Source organism: Mytilus californianus, unplaced genomic scaffold (genome assembly GCF_021869535.1).
Source record: "Mytilus californianus isolate M0D057914Y unplaced genomic scaffold, xbMytCali1.0.p SCAF_22, whole genome shotgun sequence".
NCBI classification, from domain to species: Eukaryota; Metazoa; Mollusca; class Bivalvia; order Mytilida; family Mytilidae; genus Mytilus; species Mytilus californianus.
The window spans coordinates 4,212,445-4,234,599 of record NW_026262671.1 but is presented as its reverse complement, the minus strand read 5'-3'; the positions used below and the strand labels follow the sequence as shown (position 1 = coordinate 4,234,599).

Genomic DNA, 22,155 nt, shown 5'->3' with positions numbered 1-22,155 from the left:
TGAAATTTATATCTAACTAAGATATAATAAAAGCAATAACGATCGTGATAAACGTAGTTTAAATATATGTAATTTTCCATCATTTAAGCGTAGATCTTCCATTTGAATTACATGATATTATTACAACAATAATATACATTGTCCATGTTTATTTCGTAGAAAATGTTCATTACTGGATCGGATTGACAGACCTGAAGGAAGGAGATTGGCGTTGGACTTTCGATCAGTCACGTGCCACGTACAAGCCATGGGGAAGTGGCTATGGTGCAAGAGGAACTTCATTGAATTGCGGTGTTTACAATTATGGATCTAGTAGTTTCAGACTTTGGTTTGATTACTATTGTTGGACGAAATATCACTATATCTGCGAAAGTAACTTTTGTAAGTGCATATAACAGAGATACTTTTTATATATTGAGAACTATCTTTAAAAATAGTAACCCAAAAGATACACAAAACATCTGTTGAATACATATAATGATATAAACAAGAGAAAAAAGACGAGAAAACAGATAAGTTTACAAACACAACAGAAATCTAAAGACTGAGGTGCAAAAATTCCACCAAAATGAAAACCTGATGGAAGGTGGACATACGTGTTCCGGAAGGGCGATCAATTATCGTTCTGGAGATGACACTTATGGCGTTGCTCATTCCAAAATAAGTCGTATTTAGTTCCGAAACAAGATAAGAGAGAATGGGACGGGATTGCACTAACAACACATTAATATATTTGTGGGAAATTATAACACAGATATTACTACACGATCAACCAAATCATGAAGGCGTCAATAAAACTATTGGTATTCAACTTTTTCATATAGAGTCCCTTGTTCAAAACCTTCTTATTATGTTTAAAAAGGAAAGTTAAAAGATATCTATGCGTATTCCATACACAGGTGTTGCAGTGATATCGCTGCATGAAAATGGAAAGATCATACGGGATAATTAAGTTCCTATTTTTTTTTAGAATTATGCAACAAATTATAATAAATGTATTCTTCGATAATGTTAATAATGTACATAATTCATCAATAGTGTAAATAGATTGTAATATATGTTTTCGTTCACCACACATTTAAAACGCTTTTTATTATAAAATATAATCTTACTTTGTGTATTTTTACGATACTGTCGTTATGCCAAGTGACTAAGAAAAATGTAACATAGCAAAAATACCGAACACCGAGGAATATTCAAATGGCAAAATCAAAACTCAAACACATCAAACGAATGGAAAACAACTGTCATATTCCTGACTTGGTACAGGCATTTTCTACTGTAGATTTTAATTTGTGAAATAATTAGCTTGTTATTTTTTTCCTAGTCATATTGTAAGTTAGCTATTGCCTTTGTTTAATACATTCCTTGGAGGGGACTCGCAATAGGAAATAATAAATTTAACAAAAGAAAAAGGACATACAGCAGGTCTTAACGATTCAGGAATATTGGATATAGTTTTGAAATTAATGATTTCTATATTCATATTATGATGCATTTTTGTACACTTAAGTCATATTTATTCTGCAAAGCCATGTTGTTATGAAGATGTATTCGTATAAAATAACAAGATCACGCTTTATTTTTACGTTCTCTAGGTTTTTAAAGATTAGAAAGCAGTGATAAAGATGACATATCCAGTCTGATTAAAATTTGCTTGTGAAATATGAACTTGTTATTTTTGTTGAAGTCAAAATGTTAGTTAGCCATTGCTTTTGTTTAATACATTCATTGGAGGGGATTCACCATTGGAAATCATAAATCTTATAAATGAAAAAAAAAAATACCACAGCAGATCTTAAATCTCCCCACAGAAAACTAAAAATTGAGCAACAAGAACCTCGCCTAAAACTACAGTGAACTCGAGGGCTCAAAATTTTTCAATTATAGCTACATTACTAGCATTAGACTTGTTTGTGGCAACAACAAACGGTATATATCCCTCATCATATTTGATTCTATAATGTTCAAACAAAACATGATGGTATATGTAATATTTTCAATCAAGTGACTCGAATTTTACCATTAAGAACACAGGGATTAATGGATTCCTTGTGAGCAGCAACCCCGTCATCATACAAACCTGGAATACTATTTTACATGAGAGATATGTTCTCCGTATACAGGTTCTGCTCCTGTGTTGTTATTTACAATTGAAAAATTCACGGTGGTATAATCTCTTTTTCGTTAATAAAGTGATAGTTTTCAATTGATTCTCACTGTTAAGTTCTTTATGTTAAACATGTAATGCACATGCTTGTATCAGTTGAATTATTGTGCAATGTGTCAAATGGGATGGAAGGAACAATAGAGTAGGATTTGGAAATACTTGCTCGCCATTTTGACAAGCTTTTATGAAAAAAATGGGCAGCTACTTATATGCCAGAAACTTCAGTTTCTCTTCATTATGTATCTTGAAAAAAGTAAAATACCAAAAATACCAAACTCCATCGAAAAATCAAAACGGAAAGTTCCTTATCAAAATACAAAATCAAAATCTCAAACACATCAAACGAAATGGAAAACAACTGTCATATTCCTTACTTGGTAAAGGCATTTTGTTTATGCAGAAAATAGTGAATTAAACCTGGTTTTATAGATAGCTAAACCTCTCACGTGTATGGCAGTCGCATGAACTAATGTCTCTGTTGCATGGAACATGGTTGTGAAATATTATCTATGATTCCTGCAAATCTTACCAGACGCCACAATCATTTATCTCACATTTGCAGTTGGTTGCTAATCGACTGTTAAACATTCAGTTTGTAGATGTTTATGCTGTTCATAAAACAATTTGAAGAATTCGTGGTAATTTCGAGCTCCGGACGTTAACTTCAATAAACCGAATAATGGCAGTGACGTTCCTACGTGATATAGAACGTTTCTGAGTTTGGTCAATTTGTTGAACTTATTTTCCTGTTTGGTGAACATCATAATTTTACCCTAATGCTGTCAGAATATATGGACATTTATTTCTTTACTATATTTTGTATTTTGTATTTCTTATTCTTTGAACATTACTTATTATGAGTACTATATAAAAATAAGGATATGTGGTATATTTGCAAATGAGTCAATTAACCGCTATAAAACCAGGTTCAATCCACCATTTTCTACATTTGAAAATGCCTGTACCAAGTCAGGAATATGACAGTTGTTGTCCATTCGTTTGATGTGTTTTGTCATTTGATTTTGCCATGTGATTAGGAACTTTCCGATTGAATTTTCCTCGGAGTTCAGTATTTTTGTGATTTTACTTTTTTTTTTTAAACACAAGAGTTCAAAATTGACCTAAGATAAATGTAAATATTGGTCGCCGTTCTACCTATACATTGAGAAAAACCGCCATCGGACCCCTTAAAATTTTCTATAAGGAATATAAAACATACCCAGAACTTGACACCGGATTTCAAAATAGCAACGTTTTTATGATACGTCAAAACTGTGCAAACAATTAAAACAGATGGATGTGCTTGCCAATCAGAAATATTTCTTTAAAGTACAAAGATTGCTTTGCATTTTTCATATGACATAAAAAGCTAAAATGTATCTGAAATACACTTTCAAGACATTTTACTATACGTGTAAATGAATAACAAAAATGACGAACTCCACGACAAATTCAAAAAAGGTAAAGTCCATACAAACCGATTAAATCAAATGCTATCAATCAACGGAAGATGTGAAAAACAACTGCCTATTTTCCTGATATGACTTGGTCCAGACACTTACCGATGATTTGCTTTTTTTAATATATTGAGAAATTCATGGCCGCAGGATACAAATGTTTTATGCCATGGGTTAAAACATAAAAATGAAAAGTTGTAAACATGGGAAACAAACATCCTTAAAGTTGCCTTTAAAAGGGATGTGACTGTTTATTTTTATATACAACTCGACAGAAAGGACGCATTTTTAGCCATTTTTATTTGCCGACGGTTAAATTCTAACTAACCATATGCCTTTTTCCTTCATCAACTCTTGCGGTTGCTCTATATGATGATTATCGAATGGATGTTATAAATAAAAAAAAAAAGATGACACAAGGTAGAGAAAAAATAATGACCAAACGAGAAGGCAATTTGACTACCACGGGAAATATATGGAGAGTTTAGTGGTTAGTAATATTCTGTATCAACTTTCTTCCTGAAGATAGTCATGTAACATTCAGCTTGAAAGGAGTTTCTTTCGTGGTTGGAAAAAAAACTGTTGCCTATGTGATACATGCAGACAATTATCGTACAAAATAGTCCTTCCTCTCAGTTGAAATAAACTAGGTTCAAGTACTATAGTCCGAGCCTTCCTGGTTGGCGGTTCTAAATGTGTTTCCTCAGATTTTACCTCAAATTGACAGCAAAAACATATTGTACACCATATGTCATTCGTTAGATCTAAGGATATGGAAAGGATTGAGAACCAGACACATCCTATTAATAGCTCTCCCAATATTACATGTTCAAGGTCTATATAATAATAATTTACGGTATATCTAAATAGTAGAACTACAGTGTATAAATGAATGCTACTAATGAGCACACACAAACAAGCACGTGTTCAGATCACGATAAATATTTATGTTGTACTTAAGTAATTTATCATCAGTTACTCAAGTGCCTTTGGACATGTAAATATCAACACTATTCATAAGTCATACATAAACAATAAGGTTTTGAAGAAGAGGCAATAAGAAAATTTAGTAGAATAAATGACATAATGTTGGAATTAAAAGGAAAAAAGTGCAAATTGAAAATGTAAAAATACATTTTTTAAACAATACGATGAGTGTCACTGATAAATATCTGAACAGACTTCACAATGGCAATGCTTATATGATGCGAAAATAATATATTTTCAAATAGGAATAATTCAATACTTTTGGCAACAATTTGATCAATCATTGAGTGAATGTAATCACAGAAGTAAGATATATCTAAAAATCATAGTACTGTGACAAAATTAAAAAAAAACGGGTTGTCCTCAACAGGGTGATCCAAATGTGAACAAATATAAACTTCTGATAACAATGGTACGGATGAACATCCATAAAGTTAAACTCCTTTAATACGACATTGAAATAGCAACACGTTTGGAAAGGACAGTTTGTTTTTATTTCAATACTTTCTGAATAACTTGTGTCAAACCATAGAAATAAGGTAAAACAAATAGTATAACAAAACAATGAATGTTGAAGTGTCTCATGCAAATCTTTTTTAGAAATGATAGATAGGATCTGTAACCGAGACAGACAAAAAATTTGTATTAGATACGAGCAGTTCCACCAATCTATAATCTTTTACTTACACAGTGATGTAAACCTTCCAGCTGTTCCAATTTTTCAGCAGTAACATACCCTCAGTCACATCGTATGACGTTGACATATCTATATTAATCCGTTTCGCTCATGTACGTTCACTTTATATTGATTTTAGAACATGATATGCTCCTTGCACAAAACTTATTCAAATAGGGTATTGAATAAGAACGACTGAAATCGTCACTACTTAAGTTTAATGGTCACCATCTCGAATTGATTGACCAATACGATGTGTTTGTGTGTCAACTCAATAGCGACATGTTTGCACGGTCTAAGATCTTTATATACCAGAATTTTTACCGACCGTGTTAAATTCCTGACTGACATCTTAACTGATTGTGTATTCGCATGGAGGATGATACATAGTAGGAGACACTTACCCTGTGGACGCAACTAGTCAATTGAGATTCCCTTAGTTTTTTGTTTGTTACTTTGATTTGTTTCTTCTCAATCGATTACTGAGATAATCTGCTGTTTCTTAAAACGAGTTATGTGCTTTTTACTAAAGATCGAAATCATACACAACTTGAAAGGTAAACACCACGGTTCTTTTTTTTCTATCATTTAAAAATCAATATAACAGAAAAAAAGCATGCATTTTAAAAAAGATATTTCACAAACAAATAAAACGAAAAAAAACATGCTAAAACAAAACGAAACGAAAGTATGAAATATTTCATGATATGATTGATTGATTGATAGAGGTTTAACTTTCAGCACTTTTGTGCTATTTCGTGGCGGTCAGTTTTATTGGTGGCGGAAACCGGAGTGCACGGAGCGAACCACCTACCTTCAGTCAATAAAGATTGGAGTTGAGCGTACCTGACACGTGCGGAATTCGAAAGCACAACCTCAGTAATGACAGGCTAATAATACAGTAGTTCGACTACATTTCGGCCATCGATGCCCCTTTCATGAAATGAAACTAAAATATCACCTCTTAAGTTAATACTAACGATTGCGTTTCTATACTAGTCTTTCTAAGTAGAAATTACATTTACATTTAAAGCACTTCCTAAATCAAAAATCTATTTTTATAAGTTTAAGTAAATATAAGTACCTCTGTAGTTGAAGATAACATCAAATTTTAAGTCTTCATAGAATCAGATAATTTTAGATTTGAAGAACTCTAGATCTTCAAGTACAATTTAAGGCACATGTTATGAACTTCCTTGAATAGAATTGTGCAACATAACGTCAGAGAAGAGACAGGAATACCTTGTGTAAAAGAACTGGAGAAAATCAACCATTTTAATTGGCATTAGGTGAGTACTCGTTTAATATATGGATAAATCATTCTTTTATGTAAAAGAAGTATTAGATACAATACAAAGGTAACAAAGAAACAGGCCGGTAACAACCATTGCCGGATAGTTTTTCTGCACGAGTAGTCAGGTGAAGGTCCAAGGCGATAGCCGAGACTTTCACCTGACTACAAGTGCAGAAGAACTATCCGGCGTTTCAAGAAAGAAGTAGTACATTTTACATTAAGAAGAAGTAGCAAAATTAAACAGATTAGAAACATAAATGGCCATATACCAAATTATGTAAGTTACAGTTTAAACAATCTTTTTTTCACTTCCCTTCAGCCGATAGTTTTTTTTCTCGAAAAATTCAAGAATCTAATTATTCTATAAAAAACCATGTCAAGTAAAAGATGAATGTCGTACACTTTTGAGACTTTTTAAAATGCAACTTCGCAAGTAAGTTATGTATGACAAAGATTTCAGAGGTAAGCAAGCTAACATTTGATTTTTATTTGGGAAAAAATGGAAAAAAGGAGGATGGTTAAAATAAATTTAAAATAAACAGGCTTGATCCTTTATTTGTTGAAAAATGCAGGATGAGCCATTCCCCTTAAAAATAATAAAAATCATACGTTTGCTCACAAATGTATATGAATTCAATATATATATATAAATGTATAAAAAGAATGAATTAGTGAATGAAATGTTATGAAAAAATGGTTTTTGTCTTGTTATTAGATATATATATATACATGTATATATATATAGGCATATATTTTGGATTTAAAAAAAATCATGCTTATAGGTTTGTATGTCTCTAATAGGGTTGATCAGGATTAAACACGCGTCACAATATGATCCAATTGCGGCTTACCGTCCAAAATTGGTGACATAAGTTGAATGATTTTCTTCACAAATTGCTGCCTATTTGAACATGTAATACAAGGACACGTTTTATTTTTAGGATCAATCGTGCATTGGTGAGTTGATAGGGATTTTATCTTTTGATAAGATTTGATTTTTATATATATATATTTTCTGTCTTTTTTGTTGAAATATAAACGTTGGTACCAGCATTTCATTACTTTCAGCATTGTCAAGAATACTATTCATGTCCATATATTGAGAAAAAAACATTTACGGACCGACCATTTAGCTTCAAAAGGGGGATATGTTTTTTTTCTGAGTAAGAAAATTATTTAGTTTTTCAACGCTTTATTTTTCGAAATTAGCACTTTTATATACGATGTTCGGAAAATCAGGAATCAGAACATTATTTTGTCTTCTGCTTGACCACAATATATTTTTTCTAATAAAATTGGGGATCAGTTTTTTTTAGGATTAAACAAAAACCATAGCCCCCCTTTTGAAGTGAAATGGTCAATCCCTTAGTGTACTGATATGAATAGTAATAAACTGGAATTGTTTGAAAAAAAATATAATTATTGATGCCAACGTAAATATTTTAATAAAAAAGACAGAAAATATGTCGGTGAGACAAAAAGTTAAAATCTAATTGAAATTTAGTGTGCCCATGAACTCACTGATCATGCACGAGAGATTCTATTCATAAAACGAGTCCGTGTAACAAGTAAAAATTGTCCGTGTATCATCTAAAAAGTGTCCGTGTAACACAAGTTGATGTACTATTTTTCTATAGCTCTGCTGGGGGCAAAGTCGTACAAAACGGAATAATTTACAGTGTCCCATTATTTGTTCATATATAAAGGTACAGTAGTTCGACTAAATATCGGCCATTGATGCCCCCTTTCATGATATGAAATTAAAATATAACCTCTTCAGTTAAGACTAACGATTGCGTTTCTATACGAGTCTTTCATTTTTGGGGCCTTTTATATCTTGCTGTTCGGTGTGAGCCAAGGCACTGTGTTGAAGACTGTACTTTGACCTATAATTGTTTTTCTTTTACAAATTGTGACTTGGATGGAGAGTTGTCTCATTGGCACTCATACCACATCTTCTTATATATATGTACATTTGTTGTATATTGGTATAGACATAGAGGAAATCTAATTCAAAACTGTTCAGAATCTCCAAGCCTCACAGACACTTTTGGAAATATCAAGCTATGATATAATATAGAATGTTTTAGTCTATATGGTTAACAAAGAAATGTGAATGACAAATTTCTTTGAATTCATGACATAAGTTTGACTATGCAGGAATGTTTCCACCCAGGACCACAAACACGATTCGAGCATACTGGCATGGCTAAAATTCAACCGAGGCGGTTTCAAGATAATCATTAAACGAAAACTAGTTCAATTTGTTGTTCATTATAATAAATTCGTTACATTCAATACGGATTAAATTAGTTTTGTAATTCGTGATCATGAATAAATTCAATTATATTAGAATATAGCAAAGTGCTCTCGACCAATGAAATTGTAGAATTTGATGTCTCTGAATTGTGAACAATGAATGTAAATCATGTTCTTAGTAAGGGATTATCCTATTATTTGGGTATTTACAGTTCAAAACAAAGAGTTTCTATAAATGAGTTACAACTGCCCCGAAGCACATTTATCAGATTGAAAGGATTTATCACACAGTGATTGAAAATGACTAAAAGTTGAATTGTGAAACAAAAAAATCAAAATAAATTGAAGTCTACTGGTGCAGTAAAACTGGTACCTTTAATGTTATTATGAATATATTAATAACTTTAAATTACTAAAAAATTAAACAATATCAAAGCAATGCAAAAAAAGAAAAAAAAAGTTTTAAAATCACAAACAACCTAAATCTTTAGCTTTCCAAAACTCTGATAACTGGACTAGCGGTTGGGAAGAAAAGTTATTTCCAATATTCCGTTAAAATTAAAAAAAAAAAGGAATTTAATTTTAGTTTTGAATATATTTAAAACTTTTAAAGGCATTTTATTTGAACATTCCCCTGTCATAATGAAATAGTATTTGATTTAAGAAGCCGGACCAAAATATTGGCTGTGAAAATAAATATAGTTGTAACTCAAATATTGTTAATTATTTAAACTGTAAATAAGAAAAGGATAATTCCTCACTAAAATATTGCATGATATACATTCATACTCACAATCAGGAAACATATACAATTCCTACCTTTTCTTTGGACTGTTATCACCTAATGTCTATAACGCATTTTTTTTTTAATATTTCCCAAATTATAAGAATGTCCTAACATCACTAAAACTAATCCATAAATGAAATGCCGAAAAAGGAAGTCATGCATCAATTATAAACATTGCACTGACAATGACACTAATTGACACTAATAGATTATTTGAGCCTTGAGCACTTTACAATATTCTAAGTTTGTAAGAGAATGATAATCCCTTACTTCATGATAAGTACTCGCTAACGCTCGTACTGAATCATGAAGAAAGGGATTATCATTCTCTTACATATACATAGATTTTTAAAAATTTGTTATAGTAATTATAACGAATCTATCCGTTATCACGAATCGTAGAAATCTATTATAAAGAAAATTTAATTTGTAATAATGAATTGCAAAAGAATGTGATTAATAATTATCATTATAACGATTTTAAACCCTGATCACGATTTTCTAATACGTGATTTCGAATTCAAAATACATTTTTGGAAGGTACTTAATTGGCTTCCGTATGTTTTATAATACATTATTTCAAATTTAATTAGAAAAACCAATTTGTAAAATTTTTTAAAGTGAATTAAAAAAAAAAAACGTAATTAAGAATTGAAGAAATTCATAACAACTTATTAAAATTGAATTTGGTCTAACAAATTCAATTCGTAATGACAAATTCATGTTTATAGAATAGTTTATCAATGAGTCTCTGTGAAACTGCAACCTGGCTATGTTTCTGCAGTTAATTTACTACGTAGTATGTGTTGTTCATCGTGAAATAGTCAATCTGTTTGTTTCTGTTTATATAGAGCATAGACGAGTAATGTTCGCAGTAACACTAGTTCTTCTTGTTTGCATATGCAAATCTGCAATGTGCTTACCGTGTTTGACTGAGGAATCAAAGAAAAGCTTCAATGACACCAGAAAAGCTCTGACTGCACTGGAAACATACATTGGAGAGACTATCAGTACCTTAGAGAGTAATTTGGGAAAGTTGAAAAGTGATGTTGGGAGCAAAATTAAGAATCTTAATGGTAAAATTAATGTTTTGGAAGATGATTTCAGCAGTAAGTCTCAGTTTGAAAACATTTATATAAACATTATTTAAAAACACTTTCAGCAGACATATTGTTCAGATGACCCTGTCAAGAAAAAAAGTGCATCTTAATATCTCGTTTCTCACGAAAATCTCGTTATTTCATTGGTTGAGAGCAACCCCCTTCAGTATATCATATTCTGATACAAACTGACTGAATATGGATCTTATACTATAGTAGCAGGTAAACTATCAAGAAATCTTACTACACTTATTAGCGCCCAAATAAAGAGGAGTTATTATAGGATAAAATTGAGAATGGAAATGGGGAATGTGTCAAAGAGACAACAACCCGACCAAAGAGCAGAAAACAGCCGAAGGCCACCAATGGGTCTTCAACACAGCGAGAAATTCCGCAGCCGGAGGCGTCCTTCAGCTGGCCCCTAAACGAAAATGTGCACTAGTTCAGTGGTTATGGATGTCATTCTAAACTCCGAAATATATAAATGAACCAAAGTTTAAAAACATACAAGATTGACAAAGGCCAGACGCAAAGACCCTATAAGTAAATCGATATTAAAGCCAAAATATGCCTTCTTTAATGACATGACAACAGTATCGTAACTATATCCCTTCATAATAAGTCTGTGTGAAGGTTTGGTTAGCTTTTGAGGTGAATGCCGACATTTTTGTGCTTAGTAAAGAATATTACCATAGAAGACTGGATGTGAAATACCTGAACATATAAGATGTCTGCATGTTGATTTATACTTACGAATGATGTCCTTGTACCGATGATAAAATTTAGAAAATGTTTTGACTAGTTTGTGATATCGAAAACCCTGGTGTAATAATTTTTCAGTAATACATATAAGGAGCCTTCGTTTGTTATGTAATATTGCAAAATTGATTAAAATGTTATACATTAGGGAATAGGCTATAATCTTGAAACGTCAGTACAAATATGTCAGTTGTTCTGTCACTCTGGCTTCATAAACCTAAACAGTGAACAATATACGTTTTGTAAAAGCAATTCAGTAAACGTTTTACACATAGAATTTGTGGTAATATTTTTCTAAGGAATGACTGTATTTTTTTTTCTGACTATGACGAAATAACATAAAATATTTGGTGCACACTGCATAACCCATGTAGCGTCTTTATTCATGTTATTCTAAAGTGTGAACCAAATAGGTTGAAAACAACGTGGCAAAATCATGGCAAATAATAAACGACGACGGGATTTGTATAAATCAGTCTTTTGTTTTTCATACAGAGTCTTGTTTTTGACTTGCTTTTCGTATTTTGCCGTACCATTTTCAGTGTCCAATCGTCTAATAAGTACTTAATGTCATCTTGGTACCTTTCTTCTCTTGTTTGTCGTAACAAGAAATAGACAAAACTATGATTGGGATAAAGCACAAATAAGATTATCATATTTTCTACCGTAAACTCTCAGCCGCATGAAAGCAGATGATATTTTATGATAACGAAATTCAGAGACTTGATATCTAATAATTAGTTAATATCCAATTTGAATAGGGGAAACGATAATGCCCTTCACAAATGTAATTACAAGTATTTGTATTTCAGAGCAGCAGTTGCTGAAATATAATGGACATTGTTATTACTATGCTAACGAAATATGTGATTGGTTTACAGCAGAGGTAGGTTACAAGTTCTCTTTTTTATACGGTATGTTCACTGTATATACAATATGTTCACTGTATATACAATATGCAATATTATTGTTTTTTAAGGTTTCTCCGGGTGATGAGTTAAGTAAGGTGTTTCTTTTGCTGTTCGTTGGCTCAATCACACAGTGAGGCCATCGACTGTTTAAACATTGAGTAGAAACTCTAAGCATTCCTATGTTAGTTTTAGTATTTAATTTACCATACTATATTCTTAATAGTACAATATTAAGCAACACAAGATATTTTATAGCAGTTGAAGTATTAAAAAATGTCGAAAGTATATTTATGTGCAGTTTTTAATAAACAAATTCCAGATCAGGTTTACAACTTCCTGATTATGTCCCTGTAAGTTAAACATAGTCAACAGAAATTTGGACCTACCTCTTTTATGTCAACATCCTGCTTTTTGCTGTTTTTGTTTGATTTCGCAATTACAATTCTGTTTACAATAAATGTCAGAATTCCTTAGATACATAAGTAAAATTATATGACATACCGATTAGTTCTTTACGCGTACGTTTATCGACAACTACAACATACTTATATATATATGAGGAAAACGTGATTGCTTTTAATCTTTTAAATTATAAACGACTAAGATATACCTAATAAAAGAGAAATAGAAAACGATATTGCAAACATTGTTTTAACGTATAAGAAATTTATTCACACCATTTATAACATAGTATAACCTGGAGTCAGCACACTACGTACACAAACAATGCCGCAATTTGTGTGTATGATTATATTATTACAACCACAAACTTAAAGTCCCAAGTGCAACCGAAAAAAGAAATTGTATATAACATTAAAAAATTTCAAATTTCTAGTCAAGTAATTTTAAATTTGTTTTAAATATGAATTGAAATGTGTAAATCCTTTTGGGTCAATGTTAAAAACTTATGCGCTCAGATCAGTTATTTTCATTTTTTCACAGAAAAACAATGGTTAAGCCACAAATCATGTACCTTTTTTAATTGATAATCGTTAGTTGACCTCTGTGTTGTTCTCCGTATTTTTGTTGCTGTTTTGGGAGGGGTACATTTAGTTGGAGTCGAAAAAACAGACAAAAAAATAAACCAGTTTTGTGAACTAATTGACCCGATAAAACAAATTTTCTGTGCTCCATCATAAAGCTGCAGTTCTTGAAAAAGAAAGATTATCATAATTTAATTAGTTGTATTTTTTTTTTGTAGCGTCGATGCCTGGAAATTGGTGGATACATTGTTAAAGTCGATGATTCTTTTGAAATGCTCCTTGCACAAAACCTACTTTAACAGAGTTATGAGGAACACAAATGAAATCGTCACTACGTAAGTTTAATGGTCATCATCTCTAATTGATTGACCCGCTCTGAGATCTTTATATACCAGTTAGTTGTCTGATTTGTAATTTCACCGATTGTTTTCTATTCCTGACTGTGACGTTCTAACTGAGTGTGGATTCACATGGATGATGAAACATACTAGCATGCATAATAAAATGAAGCATGCGTCATAAAATGATATATCACAATCAACGTAAAAAGTGAAATAACAAAAATACCGAACTCCGAGGATAATTCAAAACGGAAAGTCCCTAATGAAATGGCAAAATCAATAGCTCAAGCACATCAAACGAATGGATAACAACTGTCATATTCTTGACTTGTTACAGGCATTTTCTTATGTAAAAAATGGTGGATTACGTAAACGAACGAAACAAATATAAAAACGAATAAAACTAAACAAAAAATGAAATGATGCATACATACATACATCTTCTTTTTTATATATAGCAGGAGATGCTGACCTGGTGATCGCCCCCGGTCTCTTGAGATTCTCTCATGTTTTGTTTGTTTCCTTGATTTGTTTCTTCTCTATCGAATAATTAGATAGGAACATCAATAATCGACTGTTACATAAACACGAGTTGTGTGATGTTTACTAAAGAACAATACTCTATACAAATTGAAGGTGACAAAAGGAAACACCACGGGCCCTTTGCTGTATCATCTAAAAATGAAATATTTCATAATATGAAATTTAAATATGATATCTTCAGTAAAAGCTTTCAATTGCGTCTTTCAAAGTGGAAATTAAAATTACACTTAAACACTTCCTTAGACAATTATAAATTTTTTAAGGACTTCTGAAGTAGAAGATGAAATTAAATTTTAAGTCTTCGAAGAAGAAGATAAAATTGAAATTTTAAGAACTCTTCAAAAACAATATAAAAGCACATGTAATGAACTTCCTTGACTAGATTTTTGCCCCCAACATAACGTCGGAGAAGAGACAGAACTCCGTTGTGAAAGAGAACTGCAGAATATCATCAATTTCTGATTGGTATTTGTTATCAAAATTATATATTTAACCTTGCACAATTATGAAAATAATTTACATAAGGCAGCAGGCTATACCTGTGACAAATGTACATGTCCGTTCAAAACAAGACATTATACATTTTACGCATATAATATGTGACAATATTTGTTATTGCATACACTAAAATCGTATAATTAGCTTTTCAACTTTCCTTTTTCTTTTAACTATATATATAATAACGCCATAGGCATGTTAAAGTTATTAGCAATTATTTACTGTATTTGTCTTTGATGAATGATCAATAACTAACATCACATCATTCAACAGAGGTGAACTATTCCAAAGGAATATTCAAACTAATAGGTCGAAAGCAAACTGGCAATGCCATAGCAAAAAAAAAAAAAAAAAAAAAAAAAAAAACTACGAAAGGACAAACAACAGTACACAAAATACCACATAGAAAACTAAATACTGAGCAACACGAACCCCACTGAAAAACCCGAGGTGATCGCAATTGTAACCTGATCAATGTTTACACATTCAACTTTAAAATAAACCACCTGTAAGAGAAATCTTGTATGTCGCTAAAACATCATTCGAAAACAAAAATAACGCTGTACTTTACCATTTAAATGAATGTTTTACATTTAAAGTAAACAAAAATATTAATGCGATTCCAGTCATGTCCAACAGTCCAGTTCAGTCAATAAGTCAATCCCAAGAGTCATTCTTGTCCAGTCAAGATTTTACACTTTGCCTTAATGATGGGACCCTTCCGGAGCACCTGAGAACAACCAAATTATTGATGGGGTTCGTGTAGCTCAGTCTTTTGTTTATAACGTAACGTCTTTTTTCACTTGCTTGTCTTTTTGTCATCTTTCGTATTTTGCATTTCCATCGTCAGTATCTTCTCGCTGAATGTCTTCTTGCTATCTTTTGCCTCTGGTTTGTCGTACTACGACACGCTACAAGATCTAGAAACAAAACACGATTGAAATTAAGATGAAGCACAATATTTTCTACCAATATCAGTCACATAAAGGCAGATGATAGTGCACGATAGCTAAATGCAAACACCTGATATCTTATATTTTGTTGTTATTCAATTTGAATAAGGGAAGCGTGAATGTCCCTAACAAATTTAATTACAAGTATTTGTATTTCAGAACAGCAGTGGTTGAAATATAATGGACATTGTTATTATTATGCTAACGAACAATGTGGTTGGTTTACAGCTGAGGTAGGTTACCAGTTCTCATTAATCACTTATACGTATGTTCGTTGTAATACCAAATGCTATATTGTTTTGTTTTTGAAGGCTTCTCCTGGTAATGAGTTAAGTAAAGTGTTTTATTACTGTTCATTTACTTTCTCTTTTATGCTAAAATGTTGTATTCTTTTTTTCCTCTTTTTTTGGTATCTGTTTATAAAATTGAGAATGGAAATGGGGAATGTGTCAAAGAGACAACAACCCGACCATAGAACAGACAACAGCAGAAGGTCACCAACAGGTCTTCAATGCAGCGAGAAATTCCCGCACCCGGAGGCGTCCTTCAGCTGGCCCCTTAACAAATATATATACTAGTTCAGTGATAATGAACGCCATACTAAACTCCAAATTGTACACAAGAAACTAAAATTAAAAATAATACAAGACTAACAAAGGCTAGAGGCTCCTGACTTGGGACAGGCGCAAAAATGCGGCGGGGTTAAACATGTTTATGAGATCTCAACCCTCCCCCTATACCTCTAGCCAATGTAGAAAAGTAAACGCATAACAATACGCACATTAAAATTCAGGTCAAGAGAAGTCCGAGTCTGATGTCAGAAGATGTAACCAAAGAAAATAAACAAAATGACAATAATACATAAATAACAACAGACTACTAGCAGTTAACTGACATGTCAGCTCAAGACTTCAATTAAACTGATTGAAAGATTATGTCTTCATCATATGAATATCAGGCACAATCCTTCCCGTTAGGGGTTTAGTATCATACCATCATAACATATATGAGAAGAACATAACCCGTGTCATGCCAACAACTGGTTTTAAAATAAATGTGTTTAGTGCCGATGCAAAGACCCTATAAGTGAATCAATATTAACGCCAAAATATGCAATTTATGTATGTATATGTATTTGTTTATGTATTTTGTAATTGGGAATTAATTGGTATAGTCATTAAACGTCTAGATTCCTTAGACACACAAAGCAAATCAGATGAAAGACTGTAGGTTCGTTACGTCCTACGACAAATATAACATATTTATGTTTTTCATCTTTTAAAAATTTTGAATGGTTTTATATTAGCAAATATTGCATTTCTATACATCCTGTTAAAACAACAGGGTGATTTGAATAAGAATTGTTCATCTAGGCGAGAGGTATAAGGACAAAAAAAATACCACTTAAAAGTGACTATTATTTATGGTAATTCCATATGCAACAGTCGTAATGGTAGTAATACTATCAAGCTACTCGCAAACTGAAGTTTCATAGCAAAAAGGGTTTTATACATAATTCAATATGAAAAGAGATTGTTACATTATCATTTTCTAAAATCGATAAAAACACAGTTTCAAATATAGAATAAAAAAGAAACAAGGCTTAAAAAGAGAGAGAGAGAGAAAAAGATGCTTAAAAAAATCAGAAGGACCTAAATTAATTAATTCACATCATTCAGAGCATAGTACAAACAGACAATTTTACTGGAGTCAACACACAATTTTGCAAAAACTTCAACTTGTGCTTATCAGCCATTTCAATATTTTCCCAGAACAATGACGAAACCACAAATAATTTACCATTCTATCGATAATTATTGTATGTCGACCTCTTTTAGTTTATTGCCGTTTTGGTATATGTAGTTGGAGTGGAAAAAAAGGAGAAACACATATAATTAGATGAACGAATAAACCTGATAAAAAAATTCTCTTTACACCATAAAAAAACTGTAGTTCTGGAAAAAAAAAGATTATCATAGTTTATCTAATAATACCTTTTCTTTTTCTTTGTAGCATCGATGTACGGAAATTGGTGGATACATTGTCAAAGCTGACGATTCGTCTGAACAGATGGATTTCTGATAACAGACCAAAAAGTACATGCATGACTTTAATTTTCCTAAGCAGTTGTATTGTTGTAGCTAATGTTAAACTTTAAAATTTATATTTTACTAAAATATGCTTAAAGCAATAATAAACGTAGTCAAAGTGAATGAAATTCTCCATTAAAGTATATTGAAGCGTAACTCTTCCATTTAATTTATATAATATGAGCTGCGTCGGATAGAAATCGACCTTATGCAATAGAATATCAATAATTCTTTTAACCTATTTTGGGTTGAAAAAAATCTTTAAGGAAAGTCTGTAACTGTTTGAAAATTGAGTTTTAATAAGAACCCTGCAAAACAGATTAAAAGTCCTCTTTTATTTCGTATTTAAATGTTCCAAAATAAATCAGTCTTATACATTTACATGTTGACGTCCCCTTGTATAAGGCCGATTTCTATCCGACGCCGCTCATATCAATAAAACACCAATAGGCACTGTCCATGTTTATTTCGTAGTAAATTATTATTATTGGAAAGGATTGACAGACCTGAAGGAAGGAGATTGGCATTGGACTTTTGATCAGTCACAGGCCACGTACAAGTCATGGAAAAGTGGCTATGGTGCACAGGGAACTTCATACAATTGCGTTGCTTACAGTACTGGAAGTAGTTTTAGACGTTGGTTTGATTGGACTTGCTCGAATGAGTATTATTACATCTGCGAACGTAACTTTTGTAAGTAAACATACTGCATCACTACACGTTTTATATAGAGAGAAATTATTTTAAAAATAGAAAATCCAAAAGATATATAAAACATATTTTGAACACAAATAGTGAAATAATCAAGAGAAAATACACGTTAAGGCATTCAAGGTTAAAAACACTATAGAAAACTAAAGACTAAGGTACAACAAATCCATCTTAATGAAAACCTGATGGAAAGGGGACACATCTGCTCTGGAATGGCGATCAATTATTCTTCTGCTGATAACACTTATGGCGTTTCTCATGACAATAAGATTCTAAAAAATAAATCGTATTCAGTTCCGAAAACAAATAAGGTAGAATGTGACGGGATTTGACTAACAACGCATGCGCATATTTGTAGTCTCTTATTACACAGATATCACTGCACGATCAACTAAATCATGATAACAACAATACAACTATTGCTCAATTTTACTTTTTCATAAAGACTCCCTTGTTCAAGAACCTCCTTTTCTGTTTGAAAAGAAAAGTTCAAAACAATTAAGAGGCCATGTCAATAAGCATCAAGCTTCGTACTGTACAAACCTTGAATGAGCAAAAATCTAGATTCAGTTTAAAATGCTCTGAATTGATTTGCTATATCATAAAGAATATATATAAGGAAAAAAAAACTTTTAAATCATGTCCTTACATCTTGTATCTAAGGAAAATGTTTCCTTAGTTACGAGTCCAAAGAGCGTACCAAAAATAGACAAAAGTCAACACATTTGCAGGCCACCTAGGATTTTTTTTTGCTACAAATACAGAGTAAGGTAACCATTGCCAATCATATAAAGCATTTTTATCAGTGATGATGTTTTTTTAATACGTTGCTATGGCAACGGGAAAATGTAAAGGAATTAGAATTGGAAACATTAAAGAATAAGACCTAATTTGTATCATATGTATACCGAAATCCGGACTAACAGTGGTTTAATGTATATTGTATTCCTAATATTAAGTCTCTATATATAGTGTTAATAAAAAAAATAAAATTGAGTAGACTTTTAAGAGAATAGTTTTGCTAATGGTTTCAAAAATGTCCATTTTTTCCTTTTTGTAAGTTTCTCGACGGCTGCCGGAAATAGTCTGTACTGAGATGACCTGATGTCATCCTACTGCTTATCTGCTAACATTATTATACTGTTTTGTTTCATAATATATATGCAACATTGTCGGAAAATATAAAATTTATTTGTATGAGCTTTAAAAACAGGACGAAAAGCGAGGCTCGCCGAGTTTATCTCCTGTTTCGCAGCGAGTACAAATAAATTTTACATTTCCGACAATGTACATATATTGTTTTTATCCTGAAATTTACACCCAACACTTGAAACTTTAGTTGTTAAAATCTTAATCATTGTCTCTAACTTTTCAAAGAAATCGACATAGTTTAAACGCGGACCGCGAAGAGGACCCCACATAACTGGTACGCAAAAAGAAATATCCACATTACCGCTTGCTCAACATGGAAGAGGGATAACAGGAGACTTTATTTGTACAAGTACAAATAAAGCAAAAATTTATTTGTGTACCTGTTATTTGTACAATAGTTGGCTGATTGCAGGATAAAATTGTTTATAGATGGATTATGCCAATTATTAAGTATTTGGGACAAATGAAAGGCGGATTCAGGGTTGGGGGGAAGCACAGAGGGCTTACAATTTAAATTTTTTTTTTTTTTTTAAAAACTCGTTAAAAATGTCTTAAATTTTGACCATTGTGGGCATTAACAATTCACTATTTTGAACTCTCAGGCTCTTTTATTCTGCCAACCCTAGTAATGCCCCCCTTAAATGTGATAGTAAGTCCTAAATTGTATAAATGATTTTGAACTTTTTTTAGAAATATTCAATTCATTCATTCCAACCTTTCACATAAACAAATGAGATTTTTTATATGTTTAACAGATGATAACTTTACAGAGTTGATTTTATTCGAATTCACTCTAATAATTGATTTAACTCCCTCTTCTAAGCAAAGCACCCACAACATACTATTTAAAATGACCTAAACGTAAATTATTTGCCCTTTTTCAACTATGGTCAAGCATCTTTAATTCAAAATCTGATGACTCAATTAGTCAAATTTACATGGTATTTGCTGGAAGTTGCTGAACAAGTTTTGTTGCGAAAATTTAAAAGAAAAGGATATTTTCACCTTTGCAGATTTTAATTTAAGTCAAAACATTCAAAATTACTGAGGCATCAATAATATTGCAAATTTATTTTGAAGTCTTTCAAGTCAAAGCTATATACATATGTGGAACAATACAGGGGAAGATGCATTTTGGCCTGCAATTTCAAGTGACTGATCATATTTTTACACTTTTGAAAAAAGACTTTAAGAAAATTCTACACATTTGTGAAACCCTGGTTACACAATTGGCTATCAAAACATGCAAAAGGAATATTTTTGTACGTACTTTGTCCTTTCGTTAGTTTTTTCAACTGAATTTTACAATGTGTTTTTATGTTGTGCATTTAAATTAAATTACACTATTGTTCAATAAAATTGAGAATGGAAATGGGGAATGTGTCAAAAAGACAACAACCCGACAAAGAGCAGAATACAGCCGAAGGCCACCAATGGGTCTTCAACACAGCGAGAAAATCCCGCACCCAGAGGCGGGCTTCAGCTGGCCCTAAACAAAAATGTGTACTAGTTCAATGAAAATGGACGACACACTAAACTCCAAAACATATAAATGAACTAAAATAAAAAAACATACACGACAAACAAGACTTGTCCGATTGAGCACTTGTAAACATATTTACCCCCTCGCCTCACACATTCTTTAAGTGCCTGTCCCACGTCGGGAGCCTGTGATTTAGTGGTAGTCGTTGGTTGCTGTCTGCTATATTTTTTTTAGTTTATTGTTTAAGCTAAATCAGGCATGGGTTTTCTCATTTATTTGTTTTAAACATTTTTTCATGCTGTGGGCTTTTATCATTGTTTATAGCTTGCTATAGAGTATGGGGTTTGCTCAATGGTGAAGGTTGTATGAAGACCAATAGTAGCTTAGATCTATAATATTTTGGTATTTGGTGTATAGTTGTCTTATTGGCAATTATACCACAACTCCTTATTTTAGTTCATCTGACACAAAACAAATTCTGTCATTTTACTGAATCTACTTTCATTTTATAACTGACATATATGTATCCACGGAAAGATTATTCCTAAATCTTACACTGCAATGTTTTATCTATTGTACTAGTATATAGAATCAATGTTTAATTTTTTTAATCAGGGACGGTTTTAAATACAAATATTGTTAGGTCCAATTTGGTCCCCTATCATACATGTAGAAGACATGTTATCTCCCTTATATTGATGAATGAGCTAAAAAAAAAACTCTGATTAAAATATATTTGCATAGAATAGAAACTTTTCATTGCAGTTGTATCCCCCTTCATCAAAGTCACAATGAAAGAACATTGATCAATTTTGCAAGACTAGGTGATGCAGAGATTGAACAACAAATTAATTACAAATACAAACATTTAGGGAGCCCCTTAAGTGCCATGTAAATATATATATTTTCATATGCCGGAGATTTAATGTGATGGGGACCAGTTTGAAAAATCGGGCGCACGACTTTTTAACTCGTGCACACAACATTTCAAATGGGCACAA

General features: G+C 31.9%; 2 long non-coding RNA genes across 3 annotated transcripts in view; both read left to right on the top strand.

Annotated features, from left to right (window-relative positions):
- The window catches only part of LOC127732137 (uncharacterized), a 31,335-nt gene that overhangs the window by 5,303 nt on the left and 3,877 nt on the right, over positions 1 to 22,155 (top strand). The window contains exons 5-6 of one of the 2 annotated variants that reach the window (XR_007996073.1): positions 160 to 381; positions 1,599 to 1,665. This is a non-coding gene — a long non-coding RNA (uncharacterized LOC127732137). Of the gene's footprint in view, positions 1 to 159; positions 382 to 1,598; positions 1,666 to 22,155 lie in introns of those variants that run through there. The other variant, XR_007996074.1, reaches the window with a different exon arrangement.
- LOC127732140 (uncharacterized) lies at positions 6,455 to 15,945 on the top strand. The gene is made up of 3 exons (XR_007996078.1): positions 6,455 to 6,579; positions 10,482 to 10,739; positions 15,878 to 15,945. It is a non-coding gene; the product is annotated as an uncharacterized LOC127732140 (long non-coding RNA).